This window comes from Periplaneta americana, chromosome 7 (genome assembly GCF_040183065.1).
Source record: "Periplaneta americana isolate PAMFEO1 chromosome 7, P.americana_PAMFEO1_priV1, whole genome shotgun sequence".
NCBI lineage: Eukaryota > Metazoa > Arthropoda > Insecta > Blattodea > Blattidae > Periplaneta > Periplaneta americana.
This window is the reverse complement of record NC_091123.1, coordinates 85,517,207-85,541,050: the sequence shown is the minus strand read 5'-3', so window position 1 is coordinate 85,541,050 and position 23,844 is coordinate 85,517,207. Positions and strand designations below refer to the sequence as shown.

Genomic DNA, 23,844 nt, shown 5'->3' with positions numbered 1-23,844 from the left:
ACTTATGTAATATCGATCTTTGGGTTATACAAATCGAACAAGATTCAGTCAATATGTGACGAGAAAGAGTTACGACGTAATCAAATGATGAAGTTATGACGTATACTGTTTAACACTGGTATAGAAAAACGCCAGCTATATAGCGTTTATTGGTAAGAAAAATATGCATGGCTTGTGCACGTCTTGTTCTGTGAAAAACTATAACATTGTTTAACATATCTATAAGCAACTTTCATTAGTAAAACTCTAAAAGTTTAAAATATAAACGATACTTATAAAGTAACTGCAAGTACAGAATAATGAAGAAAATATAGTATGTGTTATAGTGTCGACTGAACTGCAAGAATACTTGCAAAAAATTTTTTTTTTCAATAAGACAACGTAAATTTCCTTGTTACTCCGGTTGTGTACTCGAAAAACGTCATTTTCATGTAAATGCGCCTGATGTTCTGTCTACTCTGCAATACATGAGGCGTAATCGCTCGACAACCGAGTTATTCGGCCCGATGTTCATCGCAGCAGGTTGAGCTCCGACCAGTCGAATCTAAAGCGGTTGTGTGCGCGGTTTTGCAGGTCTCTATACTATATACTAGACTGTGGCTGAATACTATGTCTATTCCCAACGTATTTGTCTATTCTTTGCATCGAGTCTGATGTGCTTCGTCAGATCGACTTTGATGACATCATCAATCCTTTCCCTGTGAAGAAAGTGCGAAGGAAATCTTGATAATTCACAAGTATTTTGATTCCAGTAATTTATTGTTTTCTGAATTGTAACATTTCATTTAAAACTAATTTAAACTAAACATGTCCTATATAATAGCTGCTTATAAATTGTTTGTGGGAGTTGAGGGGCGGCAAATTTTAGCACTGCGTAGGGGCGGTACTATAGGTTACCTAAACCCGGCCCTGCAAATACAATTTGGAAAAAAGTCAATTTCGTTGGAGCTTCAACATACACATTGAGATGCTACAAAAACAGAGATACTAAAGTCAATTTCTCCATTTGTTGCCCTCTGCTTAAAGCATACTCACAAAATGAACGCCTCAGTACAGGATTACTAGATCGTAGTTCTTGCAACTTGGTAATTTTGCGTAGTATTAATTTTAATAACTTGCCATACTTCGCACAAAACCATAAGATATATTCGTTATCTGCGAAAAACAACGGAGATGTGTTCTAGGAGAATTTTCCAGGCGATATGTAATGTTACCCAGATTTTTAGAATTCGAAGGTGCTGGAACATGTTATCGAGTTAATTAATTAAAGTTTTATTGCAGAACTAACCGACTTACGTAGAACCTCGTATAAAAAAATTCAAGAGTCAACTGCTTTTATAAGAATGCACTGATCGAGTTGATGATAGGCTACTATATTGGAACAGACTTCAGAAACAACCGTTAATTCTGAGGGTCACATTACTTCACGCACTTGAAAGAGAATACGCTTTAACATTCGAGCCAATGCCTGTTGACCAGCAAAAGAATTCGGAAGAATATTGGGAATAAACCAGTGCTTTACTGGAAGCTATGACTGCTATGCATAATTTAATTATTTTAAGAGACGAGATTTAGAAGTAACCAAATACGCATAACACGCTCTCATTTTTATTTTTATTTATTATTATTATTATTATTATTATTATTATTATTATTATTATTATTATTACAGTACGGCGTCATAATCGGAACGCCAATAATCTGAACCATCGACAATCTGAATCCGAATCCTCAATTTTTTTACGTGCGTTTGAAAATGTGCAGGCATGGTTCACTCTCGGCCTTCTCGACTCTGGTCGCCTAGAGACAGCTACAAATTGGCTGGATAATCTGTCTGAGTGTACGGTAACATAGCTTACCTGTCTACAAGTTAGAGACTTGGCTGCAAAGAAACGAAGCTCAGTAAAAAATTAAAAAAAGAGAGAGAGAGCAAATGCTTTTTTTAAAATTTGTCTAGTGTTGTTTGTAGTACAGTATGTAGTAGACCTATTGAAATATTTAAAGTTAATACAATATATAGTTAAAATTACTTTTTTTGTTGTTTTTGCTCTATGTTCGCAAATCCGAGCGAAACTCCGAACGGGACTGAACATTAATTAGTTCGAATTATAGACGATCTACATTATTATTATTATTATTATTATCATTATTTTCTTTTATGTCCTCTACAAAGTATGAAAGTACTCTATTGTAACACTGCAGGCCACCGACGTAGCTCAGTCGGCTAAGGCGCTTGCCTGCCGATCCAGAATTGCGCTTGGGCATGGATTCGATTCCCGTTTTTATCCGAGGTTTTCCCCAATAGTAAGACGAATGTCAGGTAATCTATGGTGTCTATGGTGAATTCTCGGCCTCATCTCAAATACCTACCATTTCGCTATCATCAATATCATCGACGCTAAATAATCTCGTAGTTGATACAACGTTGTTAAATAACTAGCTATGATGCTGCAAAAATCGGTTTCGAGAAGTCCTGGAAATACTCTTTATCAGCATAATTGATATCGAAAAAAATATTTTGAGCATACCGTGATTTCTTCTAAATCAGGAGCGTCATTTCAGTTTTTTGCTTCGGAGGAGGGCGAGATTTTTTAAGGAAGACCTTATAGGGTAGGATAAGTTATATCGGAAGGCTTATCCCTTCCCTATTTCCTCTGAAATGAATTATTTACCATACCGTAAACTGAGGTAAACTTGGCCATTGAAAAAGAAAGATCTAAATCGAATGAAATTGTTGCTTTGAGAATTAACATTTGTTTCTTGTGATTGCCTATGCAGCTAATATTGTAAAAATAGTCTAGCCCTATATAAAATTTCCTATTTAATTTGTCCAAATTCTACTTCAGGCGAAAACTACATATTTCCCAAAAACGCTTAACACGCTCTCTGATATTCATTCATTCATTCATTCGTTCGTTCATTCATTCATTCATTCTTTCATTTACTCATTCATTCATTCACTCATTTATTTATTTATTTATTTATTTATTTATTTATTTATTTATTTATTTATTTATTTATTTATTTATACATAATACACAAAAATACCACTTTTAAATAGGAAAATAATATTAAATGTGATTACAATATACAAATACTAATTTCATTTTAACTTCTGAAAAGTAATTAAATATCATTGCATCTATAGGGACATTACAAAAAGACGGGGTGTTTTAAAATGCAAATATTTTTGTATAGGCCTACTATGCTGAATGATTTTGGTGTTATGCAAAATCACGGGTATAGACATTTTTTGTGTAACTTGAACCTAGCGATACGTTCTTCAACAATTGCTAGTAAAGAAAATGGCATACACTGTCGAAAAAAGGTGTTTTGTGAGAAAAGTTTTTATAATCACTGGCTATAATTTGGTGCGACAGGAGTTTAGAGTAAAATTTCAGTGAAGAGAAGTTGCACGACGATCGGCAATTGAAAAATTGGTGAAGAAATTCGGAGAAGCAGGTTCCGTTTTGGTAAACGTAAAGGGTGGTGCTATTGACAGATCGAAATTTATGAAAACACCTGAAAATATTGCACGCGTACAGCAAGCGCAGCCCAGGGAAATATATGTCAAACGTCTGTCGCAACAACTCTTTATAAAACAATCACAAACAATAATATGAAAATACTTATAAATGAAGGGTTCAGAACCATAGTGGACCAAGCGCCATTTACTAAAACCGTAGAAAACAAGGGTTAAAAAGAAGTTATTACCATAATTCAATGGAAACATATAGCAAGTAATATATATATATATATATATATATATATATATATATATATATATATTAAAACTAAATGACATATCAATCTTCATTTAACTATGGTATTCACTTAACTTTAACCTTTGGTTTCTCCGTTTTTAATAAATGGCGCTTGGCCCACTATGGCTCTGAACCCTTCAAATGTTACCGTACTAAGTTCACTTGAGGCAGGCAGTAACTGGAGGTAACAAACCATGAATGAGAACCATGTGTGAACCATGAATGAGAATCCTACAGCAGTCAGTCACATTTGGTTCTTTGATGAAGCTAGTTTCCATCTGAATGACTATGTTAATAAACAGAATTTGCGTATGTAGGGCTCTTAGAATCCAGATTCAGTAATTGAGAAACCTTTACATCCTCAAAGTAAGTCACTGTTATAAATTATAATTAGAGACGAGAATCTCATGCACTATAAAATCCCAAAATTTGCTTGAATCCATGCACTATTAAACTATGAAACATGTACGATCAAGCGAAAAATACATTAAAATATGCACTTTCATTTTTGTTCCAAATGTCTTATTTCACTTAACTTTTTTTTTTTTTTTTTTTTTTTTTTTTTTTTTTTTTTTTTTTTTTTTTTTTTTGCAACCTAACATCATTCCTAAATTGGTCTCTGTGAGGTTCCTGCACTTGTCAGTCAATATGTTTTTGTAGGCAAAGAATGACCTCTCTAGAAGTTATGGGTGCAAACTTGAATGAACTTATTTGTGACAGTGTCAGGTCAAATTTTTCATTCAAGCTTTCGCCACAAATAACCTTCACTGAACAAAAGAATCCGTTGTCCGGGTTAGCATTTATGACCCTGCCCAGTTTGTTTTTCGCTGCTACACCCACTCTCCCACGGGAATAACTCAGGGATCTATGGAATTTTTTGCAGATTCTTTCCTTCTTTGCATTCTTGCAAAATGTGAAGTAGATGCGACATTACATTTTATCTGACATTATAATAGAGCTTACGGTTACCTAGATACGATTTAAAAACGGACATCGTAATTTAATTAATTATTTTAAAGAAGTTTCGTAATTTTTTGCAAAGAACAACTGCCATAGAAAATATTCGGAAACAGAGTAGCAGTGCTTACATCTTTAGTGAAACAATCGCAGAATACGACATCCCTATCTGATCTAATAAAATCCTATCCTTTAATCCACTGTGCAAGGAGTATACACTTTTGTAACCTTTAATTGAAGCATATTAGAACCACATTAACACAATTAAACAGAATAAACAAACACAGTCATTAACCACTTACGAGATTCACGCACTACAAATATAGTATAGCGAATGATTCCAATTTTTGAATCTAAATTTCTACTACAGCTGGAAAAGGGAGAGAATATACAACCTCCTTGAAAGAGGGTGCTTTTGACCTAAATTATTTGTCGCCAGTTTCCTTGAATCCTCTGAATTTCCTCTCTACTATTCTCAAAGTATCCAACGTAATAAATCCAGTCCACACCTGTGGAGTAACGGTTAGCGTGTCTGGCCGCAAAACCAGGTGGCCCGGGTTCGATTTCCTGTCGAAGTTACCTGGTTGAGGTTTTTCTGAGGTTTTCCCTCAACCCAGTATGAGCAAATGCTGGGTAACTATCGGTGCTGGTCCCCGGACTCATTTCACCGGCATTATCACCTTCATCTCATTCAGACGCTAAATAACCTAAGCTGTTCATAAAGCGTCGTAAAATAACCTACTAAAAATTAAAACAAATCCATTTATGACACGCAGCCTAGTGAGAGTCGTGGGTAAAGTGTTGTAAAAATGAACTTCCGTCCAAGGAAAGGTACTCTAACATCTTATAGTGAAAATCTTAACATTTTATTTCATTTTTCTGTTATTTAGATTTTTTTTTTCTTTTCCTTCTTCAATCCTGATTCCTGAAGCTAAAACAGGTGATATAAAAATCGAGAAACTGAGGTTTTCATCCCCAAAAATACCAAAACATGCAAATATGCACGGAAAGTCCACATATTTGGAACCGGAAAGTAATGATATGGTTAAGTACTAAGTTTGAGCTATGTCCTGTGTTCCTATAAAAACATGCATTTGCATAAAATTCTCGTCTCTAATTATAATGTTGCAGAGCTTCAACAGCGTTTCATTTTATTTTTGTGGGTTTTAGTTTTAAACCCCAAACACACCCCTCGCTCCGCCAGTGGCTGTGATAATTATCTTTGGGATTTCCTGAACGACAGAGTATCCACATGCGTCTGAAGAACTATAAAAATGCTATTACAGTTGATGCGAAGAGGATCTCTAAAAACGCTAGCTCCAGTAATAAATAACTTTGAAGATTGTGGGAAACAGAAGCATCGCACATTGACGATGTGATTTGAGTAAAAATTACGAAATTTGTAACGTTACATGACGCAAAATCATAAATGATATTATGTAGGCCTATGCAGTGGCGCAGCCAGAATTTGGTTCTGAGGGGATTTGAAATAAAAAAAACTGACTATAATATATGCAGTAAAAATATTTCAATGCGTCATTATTTATAATAAAATTACAGTTTGAATGAAACAGAACTTCTCATTGAACTAAATAGACCCCAAGTAAAGCAAATAGAAATCCATTTGCTGCTGAGACCACATGAACACAAATGCAGCCTATGCTTTCTCGGCAACAATGCAATTATGCATATATAGGCCTACGCAATGCATTATCACGACATTCCAGTACCGCAAAGAAAAAAAATTGAGTTTATCTTTCACACCACGTATTGGTTATTGTGCTGGTGCGTAAATGTGAGATGCAAATTTTTCTCGCTACAGTTCATTTTGTTGTATTTTCTTAGGACATACTAGGTTTAATTTCATCACATTTCTTCTTTTAATTTAGGCACTTTCAAAATCCAACAATTGGTTTGGCAACGCTGTACGGTGTACTCTACTATATCCTACCTCGTTGGGGAAGAGTGCCTTTGTTTAGTCTTAGTGGTAATATATAGTAGCGCATTTGTTTTTTTGTATAGCAGTTAGGGAATTAATCTAGCTTCAGTATAGGCCCAAAGCATTTTGGCGAATTTATTTTAAACAAATGCTCTTTCAGGGATCTAATTGTGTATTTTAACGTATTAACATTTTTATAAACAAATGTTCTTCTAGAGTGTTACATAAGTGTACGTATTTTAAATGTTATGATTTTATAAACATGGACTTTAAAATAATCAAAAGTAGCAGAGTACCAGACATGAAAGTTTACAGTGACACACGCCATGAGAAATATAAAAATTTTAATGTTGATAAAACAGGGTATCATGACCACAAACCATTTCATCTAATACATTAAAAAAAATCATTGAAAAGATCGCCCTCGGTAGCGTAGTTGGTATAGCGCTGGCCTTCTATGCTCGAGGTTGCGGGTTCGATCCCGGCCGAGGTCGATGGCATTTAAGTGTGTTTAGGCTAAATGCGACAGGCTCATGTCAGTAGATTTACTGGATTGTAAAAGAACTCCTGCAGGACAAAAATTCCGGCACACCGGCGAGGGTCGTTAAATAAACCATAATTTATTTATTTATAACATTGAAAAGAAATGCAACAGGTGATTTAAATTCAAATTCTTAAAGATGATTAGGGCCTAAATTAAAACAAATATATATCCCTAATTTTGGGATTATTTTCCTGAAGTTGATCCGTTCAGGCAAACAATTTACGGGAAACTGTGATTTATATTCAAATCCTTAAACATGATTAGGGCCTAAATTAAAAAATATATATATCCCTAATTTTGAGATTATTTTCCTGAAGTTGATCCGTTCAGGCAAACAATTTACAGGAAACTTTGTAAAATGCTTCTTCCTGTTCCTTCTTTCATCGAAGAAGCCTTATAATACGCTTCTGCCGAAAATGTAGCTACACACATTGGAGAACAGTTCTTACGTGGTCGGCAACAGTAGGGCCAATATTGTTTCAATAACTTGTAAAACAAATGTAACTTTTCTCATGAATAAAGAATGCATCATAGTTTTGGCTGACAGTACTTTTGATTATGCTCCCAACTATTTCTAATGAATGTACATCATTCATTCGTGTGTTAATGCATTCAATATTACTGTGTTACTTGTTTTTTGTACCAAATGCTAATACTCAAACATATAACGACATATGGTTCTTCCTGAAAAAATTATGTTTCCAAATATGTGGAAAGCAATGAATCATTTCAAAGCTTTTGTTACATTATGAATAGCATCTCACAATGCTGCAAAAATTAATTTTCCCACTGTACAGAGTGTAAATTTCACTTAGGACAGACTTGGCTTACAAAAATTAAAGGAAACAATACCAGTATATCAAACCAGGAGGACCGAACAGAACATATGAAATTCGAATGTGGTTAAACAACTTTTATTTTTTATTTCCTATTTACCATCATCAGACATATCAGATTCTTTTGCAGAACAATATCACAAGGTTCTCATGTTAATAAATATTTTTAATTTTCTCATCATATTCTGGAAAACTATATTGAAACATCAACTCTCTTCCCTGAATATGGGTTGATTCATCACAATTTTTAACAGTACGAAAATTTGTCTTTTATTTAGAAGCATAGTACATAATATCATAAAAAATTATGGTTTATTTAACGACGCTCGCAACTGCTGAGGTTATACCAGCGTCGCCGGAGTGCCGGAATTTTGTCCCGCAAGAGTTCTTTTATATGCTAGTAAATCTACTGACATGAGCATGTCGCATTTAAGGACACTTAAATGCCATCAACTTGGTTCGGGATCGAACCCGCAACCTCGAGCACAGAAAACCAGCACTATACCCCTACCCAGGCCGAGAAATATCATGTATGAATAAATTTATATAGATATAAAAACATACACTCCATAAAGGCGTATGTGTAGCTCTATGCTTTCGTAAACTCGGCACTAAAACGAGGTGGTATGGTCAACATCACGCTCAGACAACTCTTTTATCTCCGTGAAAGACATGATACCCAATTTGACAGAAGGCAGAGTCCATGTCCCGGAACAAGAAACATGTCGTCACTTCTCGTAATTCATTCAACCCGGGACCTTGTGTACCATCTTGATGAGTTGGTGACACTGATTCTTTGACGTGTGATGTAATGACGATTCAGGTTATGTCGCGCAACCGTATTATTATGTTCTTAGAAGGCATGCCAATGAAACGACAGGCTTGAATACAAATAATGTAACCTACCCACACATTACAGACATTGACAGCGAAGAGCAATATCGCCACATTCACAGTAAGCAAACATCATGCACTTCAATGATTAGTTCTTTCTTTTTTGCAAAAGTCATTAGTACTAATAAATCCTACTATCTTAGCCACCGGCGTGGCTCAGTCGGTTAAAGCACTTGCCTGCCGGTCTGAAGTTGCGTTCGGGCGCGGGTTCGATCCCCGCTTGGGCTGATTATCTGGTTGGGTTTTTTCCGAGGTTTTCCCCAACCGTAATGTGAATGCAAGATAATCTATGGCGAATCCTCGGCCTCATCTCGCCAACTATCATCTCGCTATCACCAATCTCATCGACGCTAAATAACCTAGTAGTTGATACAGCGTCGTTAAATAACAAACTAAAATATCCTACTATCTTAATCACTCAGAGCTCTATAGCCCTACTGTATAAAAAACATAAATAGGAAAACATTAATCAAAATATTTCTCTATTTATTATGCACAATTATAATTGGGCCAGTATGATGTACGACAGTACCCGTTCTAATCTTTCGCTACCATATGGTGACGCAGATTAACAAACAATATCGTCGGTTTACAAGCAAAACACATTAAGTAAAAAAATATTATCTCTGAGAAAAAGGCAAAAGACAAAACATAATCCTCAGAATATTATTTTTTAATAAATTGTTTCCCTTTATGTGTATTTTATTTTCCAATTCTAAGTTTATACACATACATTACGTAGATGTCTTTTTCTTAGTAGTTATATTTTTGACTTAATGTGTTTTGCTTGTAAACTGACGATAATTGAAGGATTGACAGCAAAAACCGGTCAAGTCCAAAAATTCCAATTTTGAGCATAGTACAGTTCTTTTCACTTCATTTCAAGCGGCATCTATATAACATAACAAGTTTCTAAAAAAACTAGATTTGTGCAAATGAAATAACGTTTGAAAATGTAGCGTTTCTGCAAAAACGGGTTAGTCCAGCGTCTTTCTAGCAAAAGACGGAAAAGTCACAAACTTATCCGGTTCTTGTTAGAAAATATCATGAAGATGGCATTAATGTTGTCTTCTTTTGTTTCATCGCCATATTAGCTGTTATTGTCGGTGTTATGGCTAAATACTCGTATTTCGTTTTACAAATAGAATGATCATCAAAATTAACCAGATCCATAAAAAGCAAGACATAAGAATGAGGAGAATGTTAAGGTGGCAGAAGATGACAATAGCGATAGGTGTGATGAGTGAAAACAGCTATAGTAGTAGTAGTAGTAGTAGTAGTAGTAGTAGTAGTAGTAGTAGTAGTAGTAGTAGTAGAAGTAGTAGTAATAATAATAATAATAATAATAATAATAATAATAATAATAATAATAATAATAATATTTTTGATTTAGCATAGTTTATTGTGTTGTTATTAGAATAATTATTTCCGGTATTTGATATAGGTCTACCTTACGTGCCAAGACTTCAAAGACTGAACGACGCAAATTAGAAAGAGAAAAATATAAACATAACAATTTTGTTTTTCTTGGTCAGGAAATCATTCAACCATTAAGTTTTTAATTTAATAAAACACTTATAAAGTACTTATTTGTATGATAAAGTACTTATTTGTATGTTGATACATTTTTAAAATAGGAATGAAACATGATTTCATATATTTTTTCTCAATTAATGTGTGTACCTATACAGTAACATTTTCTGTAAAAAGTGGATATGTCCAAATGTTTTTTTTTTTTTTTTTTTCCCCAAGAAATTATATAAAAGAGAACAGTGAAACTTTTTACCAAAGTTGGTAGACATATGAGATACCTATATACAATCTGTCAGATTATTTTATTGTATGAGAAACGCGAGAGACAGTTTTTTTTTTCGCAAAAATTAAAATTTTGGTCTTGTCCGATTTTTGCTATCAGTCCTTCAGTTTGTTTCACATCTACCCTTAATTAATAAAACTGGAAATTTCCTCTGACAATTCAAACTACATGACTGGTTCTTTCTTATTAGGGCATATAATGTGAAATCATTAATTTTTAGAGGCCTACCGGTTGGGCGTGAGTAGCTGCGCGATTTAGACGTTGATTTTTCAGCAACAATTATAAAGTGCAACAAGAAGTAAAGTAATAATTTATTGTTATTTTGTTAGTTTGATTAACGTGGCTGTAATGATTGTTGTGGTATTTTACTTATTGCTGATTGAATTTCGTGTACATCTATAGTCCCGTCGCTCTTATTTCCGGCAGCCAATCACGTTGCAGGTCGGCTACATTTAAACGTTAGCGTCTTGTGATTCGCTGATGATGACGTTATGCATTTCCTAAGGCTCGATAAATACTTAATATAATCGCCCGCCATTTTGGCTCTTTCGTTGGCGTTCGCAGAAAGCACACGAGGACGTTATTTGCCGCTCAATTATTTGCTCAAATACAGTGCGTTTGATTTATTATCATAGGAGCTACGACATGATAATGCTTAACGGTGTGGCAAATAGATTCCTCATCTGGTAGCTCGGCAATGAAAGAACAAAAATGGCGAACGATACTACCTACCTAGACTTTATAGAGCCTTCACTTCCCAAGATGTAAGCAAAGAGCAGGAGTCACGCCGGGAATAACACCGTCGCGACTATAGCACAAGTTCTTAATCCACAACAACATAATACAGTGTTTATATTACCATATGATAACGCTAGACTAACATATTGTCACTCATTCTTTGTGCCTGGTCGACAACCCGAGTAGAAGGCAACTGAAAAAGAGAACTTACAAGGCAACGGTTGCGTAAGATCTTCAAATTTTGCACACTGATACAGTAGCGTGCAAATTAATCAGAACAACGTAATTACTTATGCAAAAACACTCAAACGGGATAAAAAAAAAAGATCTAAGACATACCTCAGTAATCTATGTGGCCTCCCTTGTTCCTAATAACAGCTCTGAGACGATTTGGCATGGATTCCACTAATTTCCCACAAATATTCTTCATTTCTTCATCGCGAAACCATACACCAATGAGGGCAGAAATCATCTTCTCCTTTGTAGAACAATCCATTTTTTGCATTCTTATTTTGCAAATTGACCACAATTTCTCAATGGGGTTGATGTCGGGTGAGTTGCCTGGCCAGGGGAGTACCTGAATATTCTTCTTGTTGAAGAATTCTGTAGTTTTTCGAGACGTATGGCATGGTGCCAGATCTTGTTGGAACACACCTCTGCCATCCGGAAATGATTTTTGCAGCTGGGGTACGATTCTGGTTTCCAATAAGTGAATATATTTGTCAGAATTCATCATTCCCTTGATAGGTATTAATGCTCCAGGCCCTTCATGTGTAAAACTACCCCCAAAACATTACTTTAGGGGGGTATTTGGGTGCTTGTTGGAGATGAGCTGCTGTTAATTTTTCAGATCCTTTCCGTACGTAAGAAACACGGTGGCCGTGGACCTCGAAATGAGACTCATCGGAAAAAGTACATTCTTCCAGTCATTCACTGTCCAGTGTTGATGTAATTTTGCCCACATTAAGCGTTTTTTGCACATAACAGGGGTTAGCAGTTGCTTCTTAATAGGCTTACGAGCCCTTCGTCCAGCTTCCAAAAGCCTATGCCACACTGTTGTGACGTGAATATTCGCCCCAGTGGTAGCCATTAACTCGCGGGTTAAGTCGACAGCAGTTAGTCTAGGATTTAATTTACTTTTCCTGACAATTAAACGATCATCTGCAGGTGAAGTCTTCCTTTTCCGGCCACAGTTTCCTTTTTTCTGGAGTGTGATGGATCCAGTCTCCCTGTATCGTTTTATGATCGAATTAACAGTAGCCAAACCGATGTGACATTCTGCAGCAATTTGCCTCTGTGTCATAGAAGAATGCTCTACTAATGTTATAATTTTAGACCGTTTTCGTGGAGTTGTATCCATTTGTGAAGACGACAGAATGTACACAGGATTGCAGTATTAAGTTTTCAACGCAACTGAAATGCTTATAAGTACAAAACGACAGGCAAAATGTCACATATTATAAAAAAATAATGACAGACCTTCAACAATGGAATTACACGTGCTACAGATGTCAATTAAAGCGGTATGAGCAGCTGTGAGGCCAACAATGACACAAAATGTAAAAATATGTCGTGTTCGGATTAATTTGCACGCTACTGTACGTGTTATTATTATAAGATGTGCCAAAAAGAAAAGTTGCGAAAATAATATGCATGATATTAAAACGATGTTCCGAATATCGCTGTGAATCTGTGGGAATGTAGTAGTTGCGGAACCTTTTGAGTGTAGCGTCTGGCAGAGATAAGGGAGAACCCATGGCTGCAACTCAACCTTTGTGAACAGCGGACTTAAATAGAGACTATCATTAGGAACAAAATAATAACTTATTTCATGGAATTAAACAAACTCATAATACATTAAATTGGTACGGTATGTTTAATTATCTCACAAATTAAACCTACAGGGTGCTCTAAAATTCCCCTTACAAACTTCTATGACTTGTTAAGGGGACTGAGTAGATAATATTTTGAATTGGAACCCATGTCCGGAAACGTATCGTTGCCATGCTACTGCCGTTTGAAAACATGTTTTTAACGCGACCACTTTTACAAGTAATTTATTTTATTACGAGGCGTGACCTAGTACAACACTTGTTTTACAATTCAACTCATTAATAACCAAAGAAACAAAATGGAAACTGAATCATTTGTCACAAACACTTTTGTTTACAGTTCAACTTAAACTATTTTTGTCCTTTTCAAATTATGGTTAACATTCAAATCCACTACAAATGCGGTTAGGTGTGGCGACCACTAACTTCGTTCCACGCATTGTACCTACAAATGATGTTTTGGTAAACGTGCTCTATCACACCTGGTGTATCTGCAATCTCTCCTGCAGCGACCACAACTCGTGCCACCAGATCTTCTGCTGTCTCTACAAGAGTCTCATAAACCAAACTCTTCATAAAACCCCAGAGGAAAAAGTCCAATGGAGTCAAATCCGGTGATCGTGGAGGCCATGCAATTGGACCAACTCGGCCTATCCATCTTTGTTCGAATCGTCGGTCCAGATGTTCCCGAACAGCGAGTGAAAAGTGAGGAGGTGCGCCGTCATGCTGAAACCACATGTCTTGACGGACGTTCAATGCCACAGCATCCAACAACACACCCAATACGTGTTGTAGGAAGATCAAGTAGATGGGACCTGTTAGCGGGGATGGAAGAATGTACGGTCCAATCACATGACCATCCAGAATACCTGCCCACACATTGATAGAAAATCGGTGTTGGAATTCCTGGACATGCGTGGCATGAGGGTTATCGTCTGCCCAGACATGGCTGTTTCGTGAATTGAGTACACAATCCCTAGTAAATGTACATTCATCTGTGAAGAGAATGCACCGTGGCTCGTTGATGCAGCGGTGCAGAAACCACGTACAGAACTGAACGCGTGGAGCAAAATCGGCTGGCAGTAGTGAATGTATCCTTTGGAGGTGGTATGCATGTAGTTGTTGTTCATGCAGAACATTCCAGACGTTGCTGAGCGCAACATCCATTACACGCGCAATTGCTCGTGTACTCGTTGACGGGTTCCCTTCAAGTTGATGCAGTACGGCCTCTTCCAATTCGGGAGTGCGGAGTCTCTTTGGAGCACCACAGTCATTCCTGCTGGTGGTGAAGGTACCCCTTTCTCGAAGCCGTTACGTAATTATGGCGAAAAGGGTATGCAATGGAGTCGGACGTTGTGGATAACGATCTCGATAAAGGCGACGAGCAGGTCTTCCATTACCTCGAGCTTCGCCATACAGAAGGATCATGTCGGCGTATTCTGCAAAAATGTACTGAACCATGCTGCTCTAACACTGAAAGACACGTGAATGAGGCTCGAACTAGCTCCGAGAGATAGGATAAACGTCAATTGACATCACATGATCTGACGTAAGCACCCCTCATCATGTAACGCTGCAGGCGGACGAATCGCGAAGCTATTACTTGTTGAGACACGTGACGTACGTTCAGGCAGTGCTTGCTTTCAAACGGCTGTAGCTCCAATTCAAAATATTATCTACTCAGTCCCCTTAACAAGTCCTAGAAGTTTGTAAGGGGAATTTTAGAGCACTCTGTATAACAGTATATTTAACAATAAGTAGGCCTACACAAATACAATATAAAGCCCACTGACACAGGTTCGTCTTTTTTAGAACCGTTCCTATACCTTCTTTATCCCTCATATTCTGTCCTTCCACCCCTTCCGGTTGTATATAGAAACTACAGTCCCACTGAACATAAACAGATTATTGTGAACTGTTAATGAAGTGATGAAAGAAAAAATTCTTAATTGCACCACGCACAGCAATTAAAACTGTTTATGCTGTATACTACATAAGTATATTTTAAATCGTAATATGTTTAATGGACTCACTTTTTATGTGCTGAAACAGTGATTTAAACGATTGTTCATAAGAACATACGTTAGAATGGTACGAAGTTCAGGAGGAATTATGTTAGATGATAAATTTGTAGTACATGTATCCAATTTATGTGAAATAACGTAGAAATATTATTTTCCTCTAATTTTTATATACGGTACATAATTATTGTGTCGTGACTTCATTTATAAGTTTTCATTTTAACAGTATTATTATAATTTTATATTTAGTTATAAGGCCTATTGTGAGAATTTAATTATAATTTACAAGACATCCATGTTTCATTGTTACCTACGTATAATTACCGATGAAATTTTAAAACTTTGAAACATTAACATTTTTCGTTGCATTTTTTCAAACATTCATTTTTTGCGAAAAAGCGAGAAACCATATTCTTTCCTCTTACCTCTTTGTATAAATAACTGTCAGTTTGTGATTATTTTTGTGACTTTTTTTTTTGTATGGGATTACATAATTGTATTCTTTATTAATATGTAAATTAAAGTATTATATAAAGACACGGTAGGCCTATGTTCTTGTTTTACTAATAAATAAACTTAACGAACTTAAGAAGAATTTCTAAAATATAAAGCTCGGTACAGCCGTCAAGATGTTAATCACAAAATCAAAGCTAATTTTAATGTTTCTGTAAGACACAGCTTTCTCACACTATTACTGTTTTCAAATCAATAAAAGTTACATAACTCATGTTTTCACTCCATTAAAATGAAGGGTATTGTCAAACAATGTGCAAAGTACTGTCAAGTGACATAAATAAATTGCCATGAATAAACATTTTTTAAAAACAAGTGTCCTTTCTTGTGTCAACTACTTTCAGTCTTACTTAACACATTTTTCAGTAAGTTCTAACTTCAATTTCCTTACAAAAACGTCGGCAGTAAAAGTATCCCATATTTTCATGACACATTTATATCAGGCTTATCTTTAAGTTATTTCATGTTGTACTATAAAACAAGCCATTAAAACAAGACACTTGTAAAATTAAGATCTACCAATTTTTTTTTATCTTAATACATTCTAGGATAGACCGTCATATTTGTAATTTTTGTAATATATTGCATGTATGTACAGCATACTGTGTAATGTTTTGCCCGAGATCAGCTGATCGGTAGAGCTGAGAGAGCTGTTATTTTGGTGCCATGTTCGAAGAGTGTGTCAGTATATTGTCATTTCGTTTACATTATTGTAGCCAGGTCATCATTTCTTGTAAACTGGAAGTAATTGACTTCTCTGCCTTTGATTTTCTTCGCATAATTGTTGCATCCGAACATAGCATAATATGGAATTTTGTAGTCTTTAAATCACACGTAGGAAAACCTGTATAAACGTTTTATATGCATTTCGTAATTTTACAACAACAATAACAATAATAATAATAATAATAATAATAATAATAATAATACTAATCAAATAAAACTAAAATAAAAGTTAGGGGCAAGCGTCTGACATGTTAGGCCTATTCGTGACCAATTAATTTTCCCCCTTAATAAACGAATTAACAATGAAATCAATATTTTTACAATTGAAATTTATATTAATATATTTATTTCCGCTTTAGTAGATTCCAAAAGAGAGTCAAAGAATATACAAGGCAAAATACTTTTACCCCCTAACTGACAATAAATAAAGGATAAATATCATGAAAATAACAAAAAAAATTGTAGGCCTAATGAAAGTACAAACAATCATGTAAAATGAATGGGCCATGCTTTAATTTTTTTAGCAATGAGATAGAAAGCGAAGATCAAATGTTATGTAAAGGATACATAGATTAAGACTTTAAAAACACTGAAATATCAAATCAAAGTCATTCATTTTACAGCACATAATTACAATAATTTAGTGCAATTCAATTTAAAAATGCGTATGGATACATGCGTAAGCTAATTTTAATTAATTAATTTATTTATTTATTATTTTTTTAAACCTTACTCCTGTTTTTGTTACTTCACCAGAAGGCAAAGTAAATATCCCTACTAAGTTCCCTTCTGGTAATTGAATTTGCAGCCAGGTAAACAACACCTTGGCATTTTTATCTAGGCCTAATGTATTCTAAAATAAAACAAGTGACATTGATGAGTGCAATGAAATTTGTCTCTCGAATTAGCTATAAGATATCGTAAATTTGTCCTACCCCGCTTATCTTATAGCGATAGAATATATTTTGTGACACTGAGAGTGTAACATACCCTAAGATTCACCTGTCAGTTTCCCCTTCCCCCGAAACTTAATAATCCAAGGAACATGATCTTTGAGAGTACACACTTTTTTTTTACTTCATTTTCGATATTTTGAAAACAGGACAAGTAAACACATCTATTGTAAAAGTTCTCTTTTTTCTTGGTTTTGCAGAATGCTTATTGGACGTTGCGACAAATTAAACTTGATTCTTATGTCCCAAATACAACTCAAAGTGGAAATGTATTTATAACGCAATAATATTTATAAACAATACTGATTTATGAGGTCTGTCCTGCAAAAGAATTGTACGTCTTTTTACCAAACAAAATCGCTGTGAAGGGTTTGCTAGAACGCTTTTGTATACATTTTATTATTGAAGAATTCTTTAGGTCTAAATTGAAAGGAGAAAAATGTACGTACTTTTAAACAAAGATGTTTTGAAAAGAGTTAAAATACGGAGAAATTTAGCCCGGATTATACAAAAGCGAGACAATATTTATTGGCACCGTATTATTAGTAACAAATATGTCATATTTATTGGCACCGTATTGTTATAAATCTGTCATGATAATAATAATTTCTCATCTAAAAGTCAATCTCTCTCTCTACTTCACTTCCTCATAAACACAAGTAGATTCTGTTGTTACGACTATATGTACATACTGAGAATTTCAACCATTAGAAAAAGGGTTTTCCTTCAAATTTGAGAATGCCTTTCTCCCATGTACATTTTATGCAATACAAAACAGAGTTTACGTTCTCTTAAATATGATAGATCACGTTTCTTAGATTATTAAATTTCGGGGGAGGGGGAAACCTGAAAGGTGAATCTTAGGACATGTTACAGTCTCAGTGTCTCATAAAGTTTTTGACAAACAAAAGATATTCTAACGCTATAAGATAAGCGGGGTGGTACAAATTGCGATATCTTATAAGTAATTCGAGAGACAAATTTCACTGCACTCATCAATGTCACTTGTTTTATTTTTTAATACAGTAGGCGTAAATAAAATGCCAAGGTGTTGTATACCTGGCTGCAAATTCAATTAACAGAAGGGAACTTATTGGCGATATTTACATTTCCTTCTGGTGAAGTAATAAAAAACAGGAGTAAGGTTAAGAAAATAGTATTTAAAATTAACTTACGCATGTGTCCATACGTATTTGTAAATTGACATTACACTAAATTATTGTAAATGATTTATTTCACTGCTTTCAAAGTCTTAATCTGTGTGTCCTTTACATGACATTTGATTTTCTCTTTCTTTCTCATTGCTAAAAAATTAAAGCATGGCCATTCATTTTACATGGTTGTTTGTACTTATATTACAATTTTTTTTGCATGATATTTATTCTTTATTTATTGTCAGGAGATGAAAGTCTTTGATTTGTATATTCTTTGACTCTCTGAGTCTTCTTTGGGATCTACTAAAGCGGAAATATATATATTAATATAAATTTAAAGTTTAATGGATTTCATAATAAGGAATTCCCAGTAACTAACAATAATGTTAGCCACCGGCGTGGCTCAGTCGATTAAGGCGCTTGCCTGCCGGTCTGAAGTTGCGCTCGGGCGTGGGTTCGATCCCCGCTTGGGCTGATTACCTGGTTGGATTTTTTCCGAGGTTTTCCCCAACGTTAAGGTGAATGTCAGGTAATCTATGGCGAATTCTCGGCCTTATCTCGCCAAAAATCATCTCGCTATCACCAATCTCATCGATGCTAAATAACCCAGTAGTTGATACAGCGTCGTTAAATAACCGACTAAAAAAACAATAATGTTAATTCGTTTAAGGAGGAAAATTATTTGGTCACGAATAGGCCCAACATGTCAGACGCTTGCCCCTAAGTTTTATTATATTATTATAATTATTTATTGTTTCTAAAATTCAATTTCCTTAATAAAGGATTATTATTACGTGCGGGTAGTCTACTGAGAGTAAGCTAATTTTAAATACTCTTTTCGTAACCTTACTCTTGTTTTTTGTTACTGCATTAGAAGGAAAAATAAATATCGGCACTAAGTTCCCTTTTGGTAATTGAATTTGCAGCCAGGTATTCAACACCTTGGCATTTTATTTAGGCCTCCTCGAAATTTAATAATCTGAGAAACTGATCATTGCTTGCTATAATAATAATAATAATAATAATAATAATAATAATAATAATAATAATAATAATAATAAATAATAATAATAAATAATAATAATAGTAATAATAATAATAATAATAATAATAATAATTATTATTATTATTATTATTATTGTTATTGTCATTATTGTAAAATTAAGAAATGTATATAAAAAGTTTATACGTGTGATCTAAAAACTACAAAGTGCCAGATTGTGCCGTACTCGGATGCAACAATTATGCGAAGAAAACCAAAGGCAGAGAAGTCAAATACTTCCAGTTTACAAGAAATGATGACCTGGCTACAATATGTAAAAGAAATGACAAACATACTGACACACCGCACATCGCAACGACATTTGTAGCTGCACGTGTAGCCACCCAGTGTCAGAAAATAAACTCTGTTTTCTATTGGATGAAATGTACAATGGGAGAAAGGCATTCTCAAATTTGAAGGAAACCCCGTTTTTCTAATTACTGAATTTCTCAGTATGTATAATACATACATATAGTCAGTATAACAGAATCAACTTGTAACCGTCTGCTGACTGCTGCAAATCGCTAAAGAACTAGGCTACAAATGTCGCTAGTATGGCATATCTTGTGGCCACACGTAGCTACAGTTAACGCAGAAATTAAGCAGTATTTTTAGCGTCGTCTGACCATCCATTTTGCGACAATTACGGCACCTACATCTGTCGCAGAAAACCTGCGACATTTACAGCTCGTCTGGCCGTAAGGCGTCATGTCTTGGCCTAGCATTACGGAATGAGCACTTGTTCGCGTCTTCTTGGGAGAAGAAATTTTCTCATTAAATTTCGGCCAGCGAATGGAACCGGTGCCCACCCAGCAGCGCGATGAATTTGGAGAGCGAAATCCGGTTTCGTAAGCCAGCTGCAATGGATGGGGAACTTATCGTGCTATCATCTCTTTTGCGGCCAGTATGCTCTAGCAATTGACTGGTAGGCCACGGACCTCCATAGACTGGATTTATTTAACTGCATGCATGAATTGAGAATCTTACATACTCCTCTCAGAACTTAGACCAGTGGTCGTCAGCACTCGCTGAAATGGGTAAAGGGTAAGGAGTGTATCGTAATATGCATCGTCGAACTGCAGGAGGGAGAGGCAGAAAGCATACCCGCCAGCAGCCACGGATGCACACCAGTGCATCTCTTATCCGCGCGTAACAGACACTAGCCCGAGGATGCACTGTGCTGATGACCGCTTACTTAGACTATTGTCTTCTTATTTTTATCACCGCCATTATCTTTTTAAGGTCTGATATTAAATAAGACACATGGCGAAGTTTCCGTAATGCGGGGTCATAAACTCATAAAGACGTCTAGTCTGCCTCAAAGTTAACCCAGCACATCACACTGACAAACGACAAACATCTATGGATTACATATGTTTCGACAGTGACTTTCACGCACCGTTAAAATACGCACCTTAGCCATTGAGATACCTCAGTCAGCTTCAATATTAAAAATGGTCTGTATCATAGCTGCCAAGAAGTTCTTTCTTTGTACCAATTTAAAGGCCTGCTCTCACTTAGTGGAACCGAATGGAATCGAACCGAAACGTCGGCCGGCGCTCACATCTAGTGGAATAGAGCCGAACCGAAGCGTGTACACATTAAAATAGATCGCATAACGACTTTAGCACAGTTATGTGAAGAGGCGGGAAGAGAAGAAATAAATAATACAAAGCAAGAAAAGGAAATACTAGATATATGGATAATTTTCACTTTATTTGACTATATCCTGAGAGGTGAAGCAACATTTCGTTATTTAGCCCTGCTTTGGATTTTAATTTTTACCTGACGTTTCCATTTATTTAGTTATTTCGCTTCAATCATTATCACGGAATACAGTAGTATATTACCACAGTCTAGTATATATAGTCACGAAGCTCAATACGTAGTAAATATGCATCCATAGATAGTTGCTAATCATTAGGATCGCTAATATCGCCTCATTACAGACAATGCGAAATAGTACCGGCACAGTCTATTGTTCCTAGCACCCTCACAACTCAAGCTTCGTGACTGTATATACTAGACTGTTACGATAAAAGGTTGGGAACAGTTTTTTTTTTTAATCGAGGAAAAGTTTGAAAAACGAGCAGAAGGAGTTTCTCAATTTCCGAGATTTTGTAATTCACTTCACAAACCTGTATTGTACAACATTTTTTAAAATTGAAAATAAGCCTACAATATATTTAGAGCAATATTATTCCAAAGCATTCGCAAAACTGCAGTGTAATGGTAACTAGTAACAATAAGTGCACTATAATGGGTATTTTTCAGTATAGTTTTATGTTATGAAGAATGGTTTCCCTAGCAACAAGTTTCTGTTAAATACAGCAAAAAACACAATCGTGCAAAAATGATTATTAGAGAATACTTTTGTGTTTTGTCACACAATAGCGGATAATTCTCAATAAAATATATTAATTTTTCTTCGTTCATATTATTGAATTATAATTTTCTATATACGTACTAGTTCAGCATAACTTTCAATAAACAAATTACGCTACCAAAAATGGATATGGTTCATTTATTTTTTTCACGAAGGCTTCACGAGAACACAGATCATATCCGAACACAGTATAATCTTTATACTGTGATCCGAAACAAGATATTCTTTTCCAGCAGTGGAATATATTCTAGCTCATGAATTCTATTCGATTCGACTCGCCGCGCCGCTTTCTGCTATCTTCCATTCAAATGCGTAGCCTAGTGAAGAGAAATTCTGTTGAATTTGATTCCGCTAAATGGGAGCGTGTCTTTACACACCACTCCGACAGGAAAAGACGATTAATTTGATCGTACACAAGACATCTCACAAATGTTGGCCTCCCTGATTATGGAATCAGCATGACACAGGCCCATCGCCGAGACATGACAGGATAGTCACAAGACAACAGACAAACATCCAGACCCGTGGACGGAAGATAGGCCCACAGTTCTTTCAGCTATGATATACCGAACTGAATATAGCCTATAATAATAATTAAAACTAACCTCTAAATCTAGTGTTTTATGCTAAATGTACTTAATCCAATGAATTACTCTTTCGAATAAAGATAAAGTAGGATTGTAGACTTATTAATATAGTATAAATACTACTTACTGCGGGTATCTCCAACAAATTACAAGTAATGTTAATGTCAAGAGGATTGGATCACGACTGTTTGACGTACGGTAGTGTAACCGTTATACATTACACCTGGTTACTGTGCCAAAATTACGTTCCCATTCTCTTCCGACTACAGTGACCAGCATAATAAATTGTCGTCCCTCGGACAAAGCCTTATCATTTATTCATCCGTCCATCACAAAGTCTTTAATTACGTATTGAGATCGCATATGCGATGCATGTGGCTTACTAAGCACGCACTCGATAAAAGCTATCCGTCTTCTCACATCCGGAAGTCCACAAAATTCTACACTTCGCTTTAATCAGGTACTTTGTTCATTAAGCCTTATTTACACAACAAAAACACCCGACGAAACGAAGTGAAACAAATAATATCCTGATTGCTGTGGTATTTTTTACATTGTTATGCATCACCATAGGCACCATACCTTAATGATATACTCGCTCGTCATTGCATATTTTTTATGATGAAATGAAATGTTTCTGTTTTATTAATAAGCACAACCTGTCATATCGGTGGATCACTTATCTTTTTCTCTTCCGATAACGTTTTAACTGTTGATTCTATAAACAATACAAGTAGAAATTATTATATCGAAGGGGACATCTAATGCACATAATGAAAAGTATACCTTACGTAAATATTGTTCGACATATTGTTGTTGTTGTTGTTGTTGCTTAGTCAATTGTCCGAAGACAGGTGTGAGCCTCTCAAATTATATCAACAAGGTACCACTTATGAGGCAACTATGCCAGGAGATAATGGGGTAGAATAGCCAGTTCCTTTCCTCCTCCATTGCATACTCCCCGATTAGCTACATTATTACACTAAGCAGACTTAAGAAATAGATGTACATTATCAGTCAGAACCTCAATCAGAGGTAAGTTCTACATCTTATTATGAAGATCAAATTCACAATTTCAAATGGGAACCAACATATTTTGTATTGCAATTTTATTGTTGCCTAATATCGACTAGGTTACTGGC

The 23,844-nt window shown here is 35.4% G+C and overlaps 1 protein-coding gene across 1 annotated transcript in view; it reads right to left on the bottom strand.

Annotated features, from left to right (window-relative positions):
* The window catches only part of LOC138703251 (uncharacterized), an 82,638-nt gene extending 59,566 nt beyond the window's left edge, over positions 1-23,072 (bottom strand). The window contains exon 1 of the mRNA XM_069830979.1: positions 22,830-23,072. The gene's annotated coding sequence lies outside the window, so the exon portion shown is untranslated. The remainder of the gene's footprint in view (positions 1-22,829) is intronic.
* Between the last annotated feature and the right edge of the window lie 772 nt (positions 23,073-23,844).